The sequence below is a fragment of the Schistocerca cancellata genome, chromosome 2 (assembly GCF_023864275.1).
Source record: "Schistocerca cancellata isolate TAMUIC-IGC-003103 chromosome 2, iqSchCanc2.1, whole genome shotgun sequence".
Taxonomy (NCBI): Eukaryota; Metazoa; Arthropoda; class Insecta; order Orthoptera; family Acrididae; genus Schistocerca; species Schistocerca cancellata.
In genome coordinates, this window is record NC_064627.1 from 123,406,117 (window position 1) to 123,421,910 (window position 15,794).

Genomic DNA, 15,794 nt, shown 5'->3' on the forward strand with positions numbered 1-15,794 from the left:
CTGTCAGTACCAGATCTTCAGAATGTACGAAACTAATGTCAGCCTTCAACTTTTAGTTAGATAACCAGCTCTAATGATAAATGTGTTTTTCATTGTGTTTACAATACCAAAAAAACAGTAAAAATGTAATAGAACAACATACAGTAATCTTTATTTACCCAGCAGAGTTAAATCACTTGAATTTTCATTACTATCTCTAAATGTAAAGCCAACAATTGCTAATTATTCAGACATTGTCTCATACATATTTCCTGTTTTACAGCTGCTGTGGAATGGAAGAGAATGAGATGAAAAGAAATGGATGAAAAATTTGACAAAACAAAAAGAGGTTGAGAGGAAAACTTAATTGGACACACGAAAGCAGAGCAATCTTTGCTATTGGCTCTTTAACAGAATAAAGTTACATATGAAATTTAAGATAGTTGATGTGGAGCACTGAATCAAGATACAAGGTGGTGTAAGGTACATGCAAAGCTCACACCAAGCCAATTTATTGCAAATAATATCCAAAAGATGCTTAGTGGATGAACTAATATTCATTAAAAAGTCTGTGTTGATATTGCGCAGCAGGAAAAATGTTACAACCACTGGCCACATAACAAGCTGACAGATGGTGATTTTGATCACATAAGGCAGCAAATCTTGAGTTGTAGACAGAAATAATTGACAAGATATATGGATTAAAGTTGGAATGTTACACTCTCGTACAAACGCTAGCGTATCACAATTCAAGTGTTGTGGCTGTGGACTTCAATCTAAACACTGTGCTGAACACCCAAACAAGTACCTTTAGACCAAATGTTCTATCTGATAAAACTAGAGGTGTATTATTGGACTGTACACAACAGAAGACTACTTCTTCCTTTTTTAAATCATCAGTCTTGTGACTGGTCTGATGTGGTCCGCAACGAGTTCCTCTCCTGTACCAACCTTTTCATCTCAGAGTAGCAACTGCAACCTACATCCTCAATTATCTGCTGGATGTATTCCAATCTATGTTTTCCCTTACAGCCCCCTCTAGTAGCATGGAAGTTATTCCCTGATGTCTTAACAGGTGTCCTATAAACCTGTCCCTTCTTGTCAGAGTTTTCCATCCATTACTTTCCTCACAGTTTCTGTGGAGAGTCTCATCAGTTCTTAACTTATCAGTCCACCTAATTTTCAACATTCTTCTGTAGCACCACATCCCTAATGCTTCGAGTCTTTCCTGTTCTGGTTTTCTCACAGTCCATTTTTCACTACCAGCCAATGTTGTGATGTGTTCCAAACACACATTCCCGGAAATTTCTTTCTCAGATTAAGGCTTTTGTTTGATATTAGCAGGCTTCTCTTGGACAGGAATACTATTTTTGCCAGTGCTCGTCTGCTTTTTATGTCCTCCTCACTCTGTCTATCATGGGTTATTTTGCTTCCTAGGTAGTAAAATTTCTTAACTTTGTGATCCAAACTCAGAGGTCAAATTTATTGCTGTTCTCATTTATGCTATTTCTCATTACTTTTTTCTTTCTTCAATTAACTCTTATTCCATATTTTGTACTCATTAGACCATTCTATTCAACATATCTTTTTCTTCCTCACTTTCACTGAGGTCAGCAATATCATCAGTGAATCTTATTACTGGTATCCTTTCATCTTGATTTTTAATCCCACTCTTGAACCTTTCTTTAATTTCTGCCATTGCTTCTTCGATGTACAGATTGAAGAGTAGGGGCAAAAGACTACATCTCAGACTTATAACCTTTTAAATCCGAGCACTTCATTCTTGGTCTTCCCTCATGGTTCTTGTATGTGCTGTATATTTACTGTATATTACCCATTTTCCCTTACAGCATGTCCCTATTTTTCTCAGTTTTGAACATCTTGCACCATTTCACATTGCTGAATGATTTTTCCAGATAGACTAATCCTAGGAACATGTCGATTTGTGATCAGTCTTGCTTCCACTATCAACCACAATGTCAGACCTGCCTCTCTGGTGCCTTTACCTTCCCTAAAGCCAAACTGGTCATCATCTAACAGCTCCTGAATGTTCTTTTCTAAGCTGATTGTGCATTAATTCTCGCACTTGTCAGTTCTTGCTATCTTCGGAATTGTACAGATGATGTTTCCCTGAAAGTCTGATGGTATATTGACAGTCCACAAACCAACATTAATAGAGGTTTTGTTGCCATTCCTGCTAATGATTTTAAAAATTCTGATAGAATGTTGTCTATCCCTTCTGCCTCATTTGATCTTAAGTTATCCAAAGCTGTTTTAAATTCTGACTAGTAATGATCATCCATCTCTTCCCTGTCAACTCCTGTTTCTTCTTCTCTCACATCATCAGACAATTCCTACCCCCTCATAGAGGCGTTCAATGTACTCTTTCCACCTATCTGCTCTCCCCTCTGCATTTAACAGTGGAATTTCCACTGAACTCTAAATGTTACTGTCACTGTTTTCAATTTCCCCAAATGATGATTTGACTTCCATGTACGCTGGTTCCATCTTTCTGATAAAAATTTCTTTTTTGATTTCTTCCCATTTTTCATGTAGCCATTTCACCTTAGCTTCTCTGTACTTCCTACTGATTTTATTCCTAAGTGAATTGTATTTATATATTTCTAAATTTCCATGAACATTTCTGTAGTTCCTTCTTTCACCAATCAACTGAAGTATTTCTTCTGTTACCCGCAGTTTTATCTACATTTACAGCTACATAGATAATCTGAAAGCCACCATACGGTGGGTGGCAGAAGATGCCCTGTACCACTACTAGCCATTTCCTTCCCTGTTCCACGCGCAAGGGAAAAAGGACTCTATATGTCTCTGTATGAGCCCTAGTTTCTCGAATATGATCTTTGTGGTCCTTACATGCAATGTATGTTGGCAGCAGTAGAACCATTCGGCAGTCAGCTTCAAACGACAGTTCTCTAAATTTTCTCAGTAGCATTCTTCAAAAAGAATGTCACCTTCTCTTCAGGGACTCCCATTTGAGTTCTCAAAGCGTCTCCGCAACATTTAAACCTACTGGTAACATTTGTAGCAACCAGCCTCTGAATTGCTTCAATGTATTCCTTCAATTCGACCTGGTACGGATCCCAAACACGCAATCAGTAGTTCAGAAGAATAGGTCACACAAGTGTCCTATATGTGATTTCCTTTACAGGTGAACCACTCTTTCCTAAAATACGCTTTGCAACGTTATGTCCAGATATTTAAAGGACATGACTGTGTCAAGTAGTACACTACTAATGCTTTATCCAAACATTACAGGTTTGTTTTTCCTATTCATCCACATTAATTCACATTTTCCCACATTTAGAGCTAGCTGCCATTCATCACACCAACTAAAAGTTTTGTTCAAGTCATCTTGTGTCTTCCTACAGCCTCTCACCTTACTGTACACCACAGCAACATCAGCAAACAATCACAGATTGCTGCCCACCCTGTCCGCCAAATCATTTATGAATATAGAGAACAACAGCAGTTCTATTACACTTCTCTGGCGCCCTCCTGTCAAGAGGGCATCAGGGAACCACAGAAAGGGCGTCCGGCTAGAAGGGGGCAGGTAAATCACAGTAAGTTAGTTGTAGAAACGATCGGTATTGTAGTTGTAAATGTCGTAGCTGTGTTGGGAAAGAACCAGAACTCCAAGCCCTAATAGAAAGCACTGAAGCTCAAATAGTTATAGGTACAGAAATCTGGGGAAATAAGTGCATCAGAATTTTTTTCTAATGATCTAACAGTGTTCAGAAAGGATCAATTAAATACAATTAGTGGTGGAGTATTTATTGCTGTCAGAATTAGTTTGCCTTGTAGTGAAATTGAAGTAGATAGTTCCTGCGAAATAGTATGGGTAGAGGTTATACTTGACAATTGGACTAAACTATTAATTGGTTCGTTTTACTGACCCTCCAACTCAGAAGATATAGTTGCTGAACAATTCAATAAGAACTTGAGTCTCATTTGAAATAGGTACCCGACTCATACAATTCTAGTCGGTGGTGACTTTAATCTACCCTCGATATGCTGGAAAAATTATATGTTTACAGCCGGCGGCAAGCATAAAATGTCATCTGAAATTGTACTGAATGTTTTCTCAGAAAATTATTTTGAACAATTAGGTCATGAGCCCACTCGAAGCGTAAATGGTTGCGAAAGCATACTTGACCTCTTAGCATCAAATAATCCTGGACAAATAGTGAGTATCACGACGAATACAGGGATTAGCAACCACAGGGCAGTAGCTGCTAGACTGAATACCATAACTCCAACAACCATAAAAAAGAAAGGCAAAGTATATCTGTTAAAAAAAGCTGATAAAAATGTTCTTAACGCCTTTTTAAGAGACAGTCTGCACTCCTTCTGATCTGATCACGTAAGCGTAGAAAAGTTGTGGAATGATTTCAAAGAGATAGTATCGACAGCAATTGAGAGATATACACCACATAAATTAATAAGTGATGGTACTGATCCCCCATGGTACACAAAATGGGTCATATCGCTGTTGCAGAAGCAGCGAAAAAAGCATGTAAAATTTAAAAGAATTCAAAATCCTCAAGACTGGCAAAGTTTTGCAGAAGTTTGAAATATAGTGCGTACTTCAATGTGAGGTGCTTTCAATAATTTCCACAACAAAACTCTCCTCGAAATCTGGCAGAAAACACAAAGAGATTCTGGTCATACTTACAGCACACCAGTGGCAGGAAGCAATCAATACCTTCACTTCGCGATAACAATGGTGAAATCACTGATGACAGTGCCACTAAAGCACAGTTATTAAACACGATTTTCCGAAACTCCTTCACCAAAGAAGATGAGGTAAATATTCCTGAATTCCAATCAAGAACAACTGCCAAGATGAGCAAAACAGAAGTAGATATCCTTGGTGTAGCAAAGCAGCTTAAATCACTTAATAAAAGCAAAGCTTATGGTCCAGACTGTATACCAGTCAGGTTACCCTCAGAGTATGCTGATATAATAGCTCCGTATTTACCAATAATATACAACTGCTCGCTCACAGAAAGATCCATACCTAAAGACTGGAAAGTTGCTGCAGTCACACCAATACCCAAAAAGGGAAGTAGCAGTAATCCATTGAATTACAGGCCCATATGACTAACATCGATTTGCAGTAGAGTTTTGGAAAAATATGCTGTATTTGAACATTATGAAGTACCTCGAAGAAAACGATTTATTGACACATAGTAAGCATGGATTCAGAAAATATCGTTCTTGCGAAACATAACAAGCTCTTTAAACTCATGAAGTAATGAGTGATATCGACAGGGGATGTCAAATTGATTGCACACTTTTTAGATTTCCAGAAGGCTTTCGACACCGTTCCTCACAAGCGTCTTCTAACCAAACTGTGTGCCCTTGGAATATCGCCTCAGTTGTGCAACTGGATTCGTGATTTCCTGTCAGAAAGGCCAAGGTTTGTAATAATACACAGAAAGTCACTGAGTAATTGACTAACATTGATTTGCAGTAGGGTTTTGGAAAAATATGCTGTATTTGAACATTATGAAGTACCTCGAAGAAAACGATTTATTGACACATAGTAAGCATGGATTCAGAAAATATCGTTCTTGCGAAACATAACAAGCTCTTTAAACTCATGAAGTAATGAGTGATATCGACAGGGGATGTCAAATTGATTGCACACTTTTTAGATTTCCAGAAGGCTTTCGACACCGTTCCTCACAAGCGTCTTCTAACCAAACTGTGTGCCCTTGGAATATCGCCTCAGTTGTGCAACTGGATTCGTGATTTCCTGTCAGAAAGGCCAAGGTTTGTAATAATACACAGAAAGTCACTGAGTAAAACACAAATAATATCAGGCATTCCCAAGGAAGAGCTACAGGCCCTCTATTGTTCCTGATCTCAGTAGCCGTCTCAGACTGTTTGCAAAGGATGCTGTTATTTACTGTCTTGTAAAGTCATCAGATGATCAAAACAAATTGCAAAATGATTTAGACAAGATATCTGTATGGTGCGAAAAGTGGCAACTGACCCTGAATAAAGAAAAGAGTGAAGTTATTCACATGAGTACTAAAAGAAACCCGCAAAATTTCAATTACGTGGTAAGTCACACAACTCTGAAGGCTGTAAATTCAACTAAATACTTAGGGATTACGATTACAAATACTCTAAATTGGAACAATCACATAAATAATGTCGTGGGTAGAGCCAATCGAAGACTGTGATTCATTGGCAGAATGCTTAGAAGGTGCAATAGGTCTACTAAAGAGACTGCTTACACCACGCTTGTCCACCCTATTCTGGAGTATTGCTGTGGGGTGTGGGATCCGCATCAGGTGGGACTGACGGGTGACAGCGAAAAAGTACAAAGAAGGGAAGCTTGTTTTGTATTATCGCGAAATACGGGAGATGGTGTCACAAGACATGATATGTGAATTGGAGTGGCAATCATTAAAACAAAAACATTTTGTTGGCACCCACCTACATAGGGAGAAACGATCATCATGATAAAATAAGAGCAATCAGGGCTCGCACAGAAAAATTTAAGTGCTCGTTTTTCCTGCGTGCCGTTCGAGAGTGGAACGGTAGAGAGATAGCTTGAAGGTGGTTCATTGAATCCTCTGCCAGGCACTTTATTGTGAATAGCAGAGTAATCACGTTGATGTAGACCCTGCTCTCTTTGCAGTTAGCTTCCTTGTACCTATGTTTTTCTTTCCAACTTCTGTGAGTGCCCTTTTTAGAGATGTCCATTCCCCTTCAACTGAACTGTTTACTGAGCTATTCATTATCTCTGTGTCTTCTGTCTCAGAGAACTTCCAAGCATGTCTCTTCATTTCTACAACCTTCCATTCCCACTTCTGTGTGCTCTGATTCTACCTGACTAGTCTCTTAAGCTTTAGCCTAATCTTTTCATTACTAAATTGTGATCTGAGTCTATATCTGCTCCTGGGTACACCTTACAAGCCAATATCCGATTTCAGAATCTCTGGCTGACCATGATGTAATCTAAGTGAAATCTTCCCTTATCTCTGTGCCTTTTCCAAGTGCACTTCCTCCTGTTGTGATTTTTGAACAGTGTATTCACTTTATTAGCTGCAATTTATTGCAGAAGTCAATTAGTCATTTTTATCTCTCGTTCCTATGACCTACAGTTCATATTCTCCCGTAAGCCTTTCTCTTACTCCTTCCCTTACACTCACATTCCAATCTCCCACGACTATTAGATTTTCATCTCCCTTAGTGTACTCAATTATCTGTTCAATATCTTCATATACGTTCTCTGTGTCTTCAACTCCTGCTTCTGCCATTGTCATGTAAACCTGAACTAATGTTGTTGGTGTTGGGCTGCTGTCAATTCTGATGAGAAAAACCCTATCACTGAACTATTCATGGCATCTCTTCTCTGCCGTAACTTCCTATTCATAATGTATCCTACTCCTGTTATACCATTTCATTCTGCTGTTGATGTTACCCTATACTTATCTGACTAGAAATCCTTGTCTTCTTTCCATTTCAATTCACTGGCCACCACTGTATCTAGATTATGCCTTAAACATTTCCCTTTTCACATTTTCTAGCTTCCCTACCATATTCAAACTTCTGATGTTGCAATCCCCTATTCATAGAAAGTTACCTTTTTGTTGGTTATTCAATCTTTTCCTCATGGTCACTTCCCCCTTGGCAGTACCCTCCTGGAGATCCGAAAGAGGGACTAATTCAGAATTTTTTGCCAATGGAGAGATCATCATGACACTTTTTTTTATTACAGGCCACATGCCATGCGAATACACATTACGTGTCTCTTAATGCAGTGGTTTCCATTGTCTTCTGCATCCTCACACTGTTGATAATTGCTGATTCTTCTACCTTTTGGGGGCAGTTTCCCATCTCATGGGCAAGGTAATGGCCTGAACCTCTGTTTGGTCCTTCACCCTCTTCGACAAGGGTGTTGGCCTTGCAGACATTATCATTGGAAGGGAAGAGGAATTAGGTGAAGAGGAGATGGGAGATATGGAACTGTGAGACACATTTGGCAAAGCGCCGAAGGACCTGAGTCGAAACAAGGTACCTGAAGTAGGCGACATTTCCTCCGAATTACATATATTTTTGGGAGAACATACAACAACAAAACTATTCTACCTTGTATGCAAAATATATGAGACACGTGAGGTAAGGGCAATGAGGGCATGCACAGGAATGCTCATTTTTACACAAGTGCACCTGACAGCAAGTTGGTGAGTCTTGCCCAAAGGGCAGAGTGATTGCTACAGACTGTCTGGTAAAGAAAAGGCAAGACAGACATTTAACACACAGTGGATCTCACTGCCATCAACATATAACACATCCACAAGCATAGAATAGAAAGGGTGTCATGCTGAGTATCCTCACTGAAATAAAATATGTCTATATAAAAATCTTGGATATTTAGAGTCACATGACCTAGTAGTGCAACATTAATTCCAAACCTAGGAAATTGAGTGTTCCAAAGAGAAGTGTCCATTGCCACTTAAGATGTCTTTATGTGCAAAAAAGCTACACAAGTCTTACTTACAGTCATTTAAACTAATTTCCTTAACAAATTAATATATGAGAACCTGAGGTGCTACAAATGCAAACGAGGTGGTAAATGAAACACATTTCTTTACAGTAAAGCCTTTGAATACCATGCTTTGATATACTAAATAGTTATAGTGTTACAAGCAACAAACAAAACTGCAGTCAAACAAATTAAGCCAGAATATGTAATTCAAACAGTAACATATATTACGCAGTGAACACAGCATAGGCACATCCATTACATGTTTTCTGTCAAGTTACTTTACAATATTCAATGTTTTTAGTAGGTTAATTAAATATTTTTAAATCAGATATTAATAAAGTCATTTGCCATGTTAGTACAATCAAGTATTGTAAACTCAGAGAGGTTATGTGAAACATCATCGAAAGACTGTTACAAATAACTGGTCACTTTTATTTTTATGTTAATTTATAAATATGTTTTCCTTGTGTAGAGATGAATACACTAAGCAGATTCAGAAGGATGTAGGTTGCAGTAAGTACTGGGAGATGAAGAAGCTTGCACAGGATAGGGTAGCATGGAGAGCTGCATCAAACCAGTCTCAGGACTGAAGATCACAACAACAACAACAACAACAACAACATTTCCTTGTGTAACCCAGCGTTACAAAATGTTTCAATATGTGTATTAATAGCAATGGAACCGAAAGCTGTATAAAGTATTTTGCAGGTGGCAAATGACAACAAGAAAGAGGGCTATCTGTAAATGTTTTAATGCACAGTATCTTTAAAATGAAAATGTGAAAGAAGATTCTTTGGTAGTTACATATTAAGGACATATGTTGGTCATCTTTACCTACTTTGGACTGCCTTAATAATGGTCTAACAACTATTAGCACTGTACCTGATAATGTCAAAGCTGATATCTGGATGTACAGAGCATAAATGTAATAATAAACAGTCAAATGGTGGCTTACTCTTTTAAAAAGAATTTGGTTTGATTGAATTAAACAAATGTTATTCAATATCAATCATAAATACTTGTTGTCTTCAATTACCTAACTTTCCTATTTTATTAATTTTATTTGCAAATGTTCTCGTATTTTGCAATTCTCATCAACTGTGAGGAAACATAACAATTCTACAACCAAGCTGGCTTAAGTGTGATAAATGAAGTGACATGTGGTCACCCCTTTAACATGTTATGATGCCAAATTTCTAGTAGGTTGCACATTTATATGACCCTGACTGATTGCAACTTTTAACACTAATTTTACTAGTAAAAGAGAGAGGGCTGCTCTCAGACTTGCACAATATTTAAAAAATTCACAAAGAATGCAGTACTTCCAATTCCCAAGAATGGAAAGGACCATGGTCCTTGGTGGGGTGGGATGGGATGGGGTGGGTGTAGTAACCTCTTGTCATCAAGCCTGACACACATGCGCGGTGTGACAGCAGCGACACCGGCCCGAAATTTTATCTTTATATGTATAGACTCAGGCCTCCAAGCTCTCAGTGGTCAAATGTATTCCAGTCATGTTATTACTATCTGTGTACTCTTGTTTTCACTTCATGACCCAATACACTTAATTAGTGAGGGTAGGATTTTTGGTGTTCTGGATCCTGAGGATTCATTGCAACTCAGATCTACTTTTAGTTGTCAGCTCTACTTTAGCCAATCACCCAACAACAGCAGTGTACTGCAGCCATATTTGAATGGTTATAGGTTATGCTGAACCAGCCTTTGCTCCCACTGTAACCTCCCCCCCCCCCCTCCCCCCTCAAGCGGAAGACTGGGTTGCTTACAAGAAGTGGATTCATTCACCAACACCTCATGGCATTCCGCATGGTCAACAAGGAGGTCTGTACAGCTCTTTTCTTATCCTGGACAGCCCCTGCCCTCCACTCTTCCTAAACGGTTAAATATGTTTGGCAACAAGGAACATGAATGTCATTGTTGCTGATTTCATTCGCAGCAACCTGGAAGATAATGACATATTCGGAAATGAATAACCAAATATTTGTGACAAGCAAGGAATTATGTATTTAAGTTGTCCTCCTAGGTTCTTGACTAAGAACATACCCTGAAATTGCCACATATTTGGAACTAAGCAACCAAATATTTATTTCATTCTTCGTTTTTTGATCAGACAGAAATGTAAATAACATCGAATACTGCAGAACATACTTGTACTACATTCATAACGACGTCCCACTCACGTGAAGGCTTACTTCATTGATGCTTCGTCGATGACATATAATGAAAAGAGTGAAATTTTGTGATAAATTTTGAATGTGCCATCATTTTGAAATGGCATACTACAAGTTATAATACAAAACACCTAAATATGCCAAAATCAAAATGCATGCTGCATCGAGTCACTTCTGTTTGGAGCAGATGTGTGTTGTAGGTTTAACGTCGTCACATTTGATGATAGCCACAAGGGCGTGAGGTTAATGGGGATGGGAAGGATGCCAAATACACAGTGATTTCTGTGTGCTTGTTGCACCATCAAAAAAAAAAAAAAAAAGAGTTTTATGCAGCAAATAAGGCAAAACGATATGCGCTGCTGAAGTTAGTACTTTGGTAAAAATTTTAGTTTCTGCACAAAAATATTGAAAAGAACACTGTCAGATTCACAATCTTTATCAAGTGATCATAAATAAAGTATTTTGTTAAAAGCTTTGAATCTCTTAGACAAGTTTGGCAGTCTTACATTCATAGTCCAGGTAAATCAACAAGATGTGCCATTTCAGAATTGAATATGCCTAGTGTCAGTGTAGAAAGAAAGACTGCCAAACATGTTCAATTGCTGTGTTAGAGACTTCTGAATGACACTGACTTGGCGTCCCATGTGATACACAGCCAGTATGTATTGTATTAATTAATAACAGTTTGTCTTTCACTTGGTAGCTTGCAATATTTTGTCCTGAATTGTCTCTAAAATGTAGTAGTGGAACGTTATTAATGAAACCATATACAACAATGTGCATTCTCTGCTTTGTTATGCGACTCCAGGATGACTGTTGGAATAAATCATTTGCGTATGGCAGTTCTGTATAAAACATTTCTGCAAGTTATTTGCCTTTTTCAAAATCAAACATTACTCTTGTATACCTAATTTGCAAACACCCTGTAAAGGGAGCAAAAGGTTATCTACAACTTGTATCGAAACTACACTGTAATTATAAATAGTCTACAGAAGTGGAAAGGAAGCAGTGGTTGAGAAAAGAGTGAGGTAGTGTTGTAGTCTATCCCCAATGTTATGTAATATAAGTTTTTACACTGTTTTGTTAGTTTTATGTCAATTGCTAATTTTATGTCAGTTACATAGTGTTGCACATCCATCCAGACTTCTTTACTAATTTGTGTTGTGGATTCACAATGTGGTTGAGTTTTCTGTTTTGTGTTTCTTTCTTCATTTTTTTTTTCCGTGTGTATGACTTTATTCCCTGTGTAATGCACTGAAATGACCTCATGGTTTTTTGTTATTGTTAATTCAGGGTATGTTTTATTTTGCTGAAAATTGAGCACCTGTTTTTTTAAGCACACAAGGAGCAAACCTTTTGCTTTGGCCACATAACTTAAGATTTCATTTAGCTATTTGCATTCCAAGTGTCTTGCTGTTTAAATTAACTTTCACAAAATCCCAGGATACATCAATTGCTGATTTGTATAGGCTGGGTTGCATTTATGCCTTTTTATAGTTTTACAGCACGTCGCCTGCAAATTAGTCTGAATAATTTGGCTGTAGAGTTATTAATTATGAAACTTTTTTCTGAAAGTACTAGTGGTGTGTGGGATGTATTTGCGTTTTCCATCCTGTTGTACACTATTGGTGTGATTTTTTGTTTGATTATAACTGCACACTTTTTTCATACATTTTACACCTCACTCTCAACTAGTATCATACTTTTCATATACAGAACAAGATATGGGAGTAAACTTGAGTTGCCATGTTTGGTGCAAGATAGTGTCGGGCGTATTCATTCAAAAGTTTCCTCCCTTGTATTACTGCTTTTTCTGTGTGGTAGTACTTTCTTGTTGTAAAGTTTTGGTAGAGGCTACAGCTTTCCTGAGGTGGTGACTTATTTGGGTGATGATTTTCATCAATGAGGTGATCTGCAAAAGTGTAGTGCGTGCTGCTCATGGAAACACACTAGTAGCTATGAGACAAACAGAATAAATCAGCAAAACACAAGCATTCCTACATGAGAACACTATCATAAAATTAGTCAGTAATCCCACCATGAGGAACAAAAGAAACATACAGAGACTATTAAAAACTCTCAAAATTACCATCACAAAATTTCACCCACAATAAATACATCCTTCTGAATATGCTTAGTGTATTCATCTATTGGTCTCCCTCTACAATTTTTACCCTCCACACTTCCCTCCAGTACTAAATTGGCGATCCGCTGATGCCTCAGAACGTGTCCTACCAATCGATCCCTTCTTCTGCTCAAGTTGTACCCAATTCTATTCAGTACCACCTCATTAATTACATGATCTACCCATGTAACCTTCAGCATTCTTCTGTAGCACCACATTTCGAAAGCTTCTATTCTCTTCTTGTCTAAACTATTTATTGCCCATGTTTCACATCCATATAAACACTTTTAGAAAAAACTTCCCGACACTTAAATCTATACTCAATGTTAATAAATTCCTCTTCTTCAGAAACACTTTTCTTGCCATTGCCAGTCTGTATTTTATACCCTCTCTACTTCGACCATCATCAGTTATTTTGCTCCCTAAATAGCAACACTCATCTGCTACTTTAAGTATCTCATTTCCTAATTAATTTTAGAGCTATTTCTATGCCATAGTGTTTGCTAAAGTTATTGAAAAGGTTGTGCACGTAAGGTTAATTGATCATTTTATATAACATGATTTGCTATCAAATGTACAGTTCTGCTTCAGGAGTTGTTTAACAACTGATAATGCTATATTCTCTTTTCTCTGTGAGGTACTAGATGGGTCAAACAAACGGTTATGAACACTAGGCATATTTTTTTATTTAACTAAAGTGTTTGATTGTGCTGACCACAAAATATTGCTCCGGAAGTTGGACCATTACGGAACACCGGGAGTAGGTCACAACTGGTTCACCTCTTACTTTAGCAACAGACCGCAAAAGGCCATTATTCACAGTGTTGAGATGTGGAGTCTGAGTGGGGTACGGTCAAGTAGGGGGTGCCCCAGGGATCAGTGTTGGGGCCACTCCTGTTCCTTACTTATATAAATGATATACCATCTAATATTAACCTTTTAAGTGGGCATGACGGATATATCTGTCCTTGCTCTGCTATTGCACAGTGAGTTCGACGGATATATCCATCCACTGCGTTCTGTGGCTAGTAGCTAGTGGGAATGACGAGTTATTGGCCTGCCGTTGACACTGTGGTATTAGTTGATCATTGTCCACTAGATGGCAGCTCTTGTCACGCAACTCAGTGTGTTCTAGGCTAGTTATAACATTGTCCACCCGAGCGCGCGTCGAGAAAATGCGTCCTGTGAAGCAACTGCAAAAGCGCGCCTTTGTCATCTGTGTTTACCGCAGCGTTAGTGAGTGATCTTTTGCAATGGCGAAAAAGAAGTCGTTTATCTTCGGAAATTGAGAAGCTGCTTTTAGAAAGTGGCGAGATTTTCGGTGACAGTTCTGAAAGTTTTCAAGATACAGATGTTGAGGCTAGTGAAAGTGACTTCGATTCAGAAACACCTGAAGACGAGACACTACTGCAGCAGACGGTACCTAGTGAATTTGTGCATGCTAGTTCAGTTCATATTCAATATTTGTTCAGTGGTAATAGGGGTACAGTTGTGCCTCTAAAACAAAACAATGTGATGAGTTGTTTTATGTGTTTTGTGGATGATGCTTTGTGCACAATGAGAGCTGAACAGACAAACTTATATGCAGAACAGTTCATAGCTTCTCATCCCAATTTAGCAGCATGCTCCAGGGTTCACAGTTGGCAGAATACTACATGCGACGAGGTAAAAACACTTATTGGAATGCTTGTACTTCAAGGAATTCTTCACAAACCAGACCACAAAATGTACTTTTCAAAGAGGGAATCAGCTGACACACCTTTCTTCAGGAAAGTGATGACTGAAAAGCGGTTTCATCTTCTATTGAAATTCCTCCACTTTGCTGACAATACCTCTTATGATCCACTGGGCACTATCTGCAGAAAACTATTCAAAATTCACCCCATTATGGAGCATCTGCGGTGTAAATTCAGATCAGTGTACATGCCAGAAAGGAACATCACCGTTGACGAATCGTTGTTGGATGGAAGCAATATATTCCATCAAAGCGTAGCAGATTTGGCATCAAATTGTATGAACTCTGTGAAAGCAGTTCCGGGTATGTATGGGACTTTATTGTTTACACTGGAAAGGACACTAATTATGGTAGCCACTATCCAGACGAAAAAATAGCCTCTCGAATTGTTTTGGAGCTTGCACACGATCTACTCCGGAAAGGCCACTGTATTTATCTTGACAACTGGTACACAAGCACAGATTTGGTGGACAAACTAGCCAGCAATAACACCGATGTTGTTGGCACAATGCGGCAAGACAGGAAGGGGTTCCCTGACTTCGTAAAAAAGGAAAAACTGAAGAAAGGGAAGTACATAACAGGGTACAAAGGCAAGCAGATGGTAATGAAATGGAAAGACAAAAGAGACGTTTTTATGGTCAGCACCTTCCATGACGATACATTTGTAAATGTAAACTCAAAGAAGGGAATCGTTCAAAAGCCACAAGTTGTCGTTGACTACAACAAGAATATGGGGGGCGTGGATAGCTGCGATTCTCAGTTACAAACCTACCAGATGGCCAAAAGCAGGCTGAAAAAATACTATCAGAAGCTTTTCTGCCACTTGTTGGACATTGCATGCTACAATGCATACATTCTGTACAAGAAGCATGGCGAACAAAGTAGAATGAGCTTCCTGATTAGTCTTGGTGAACAGTTAACCATATCTTCACCACATCAAGGGACATCAGTAGGACACCCACCTCGAACACCAAAAGCAACACGCCTTACAGCCAGGCATTTTTCAGACCTTCTGCCACCCACAACAAAGGAAAGATCAATTAGGACATGTGTGGTGTGTACGAGAAAAGGCCTTCGCAAAGAGACTTCATACTGGTGCGCAGAATGCAATGTTTCCTCGTGTGCAGCACCTTGTTTTAAAATGTTTCACACTGAGAACGATATGTAATATTGTGAAAATAAAATTTTGTTAACTTCTGCAATATATTTTATTCATTTCCACCCAAAATCAATTTAAAT

The 15,794-nt window shown here is 38.4% G+C and overlaps 1 protein-coding gene across 5 annotated transcripts in view; it reads right to left on the reverse strand.

Moving 5' to 3' along the window:
- LOC126161377 (uncharacterized) overlaps positions 1 to 15,794 on the reverse strand; it is a 125,258-nt gene that overhangs the window by 5,196 nt on the left and 104,268 nt on the right. The gene's annotated exons all lie outside the window — the stretch shown is intronic.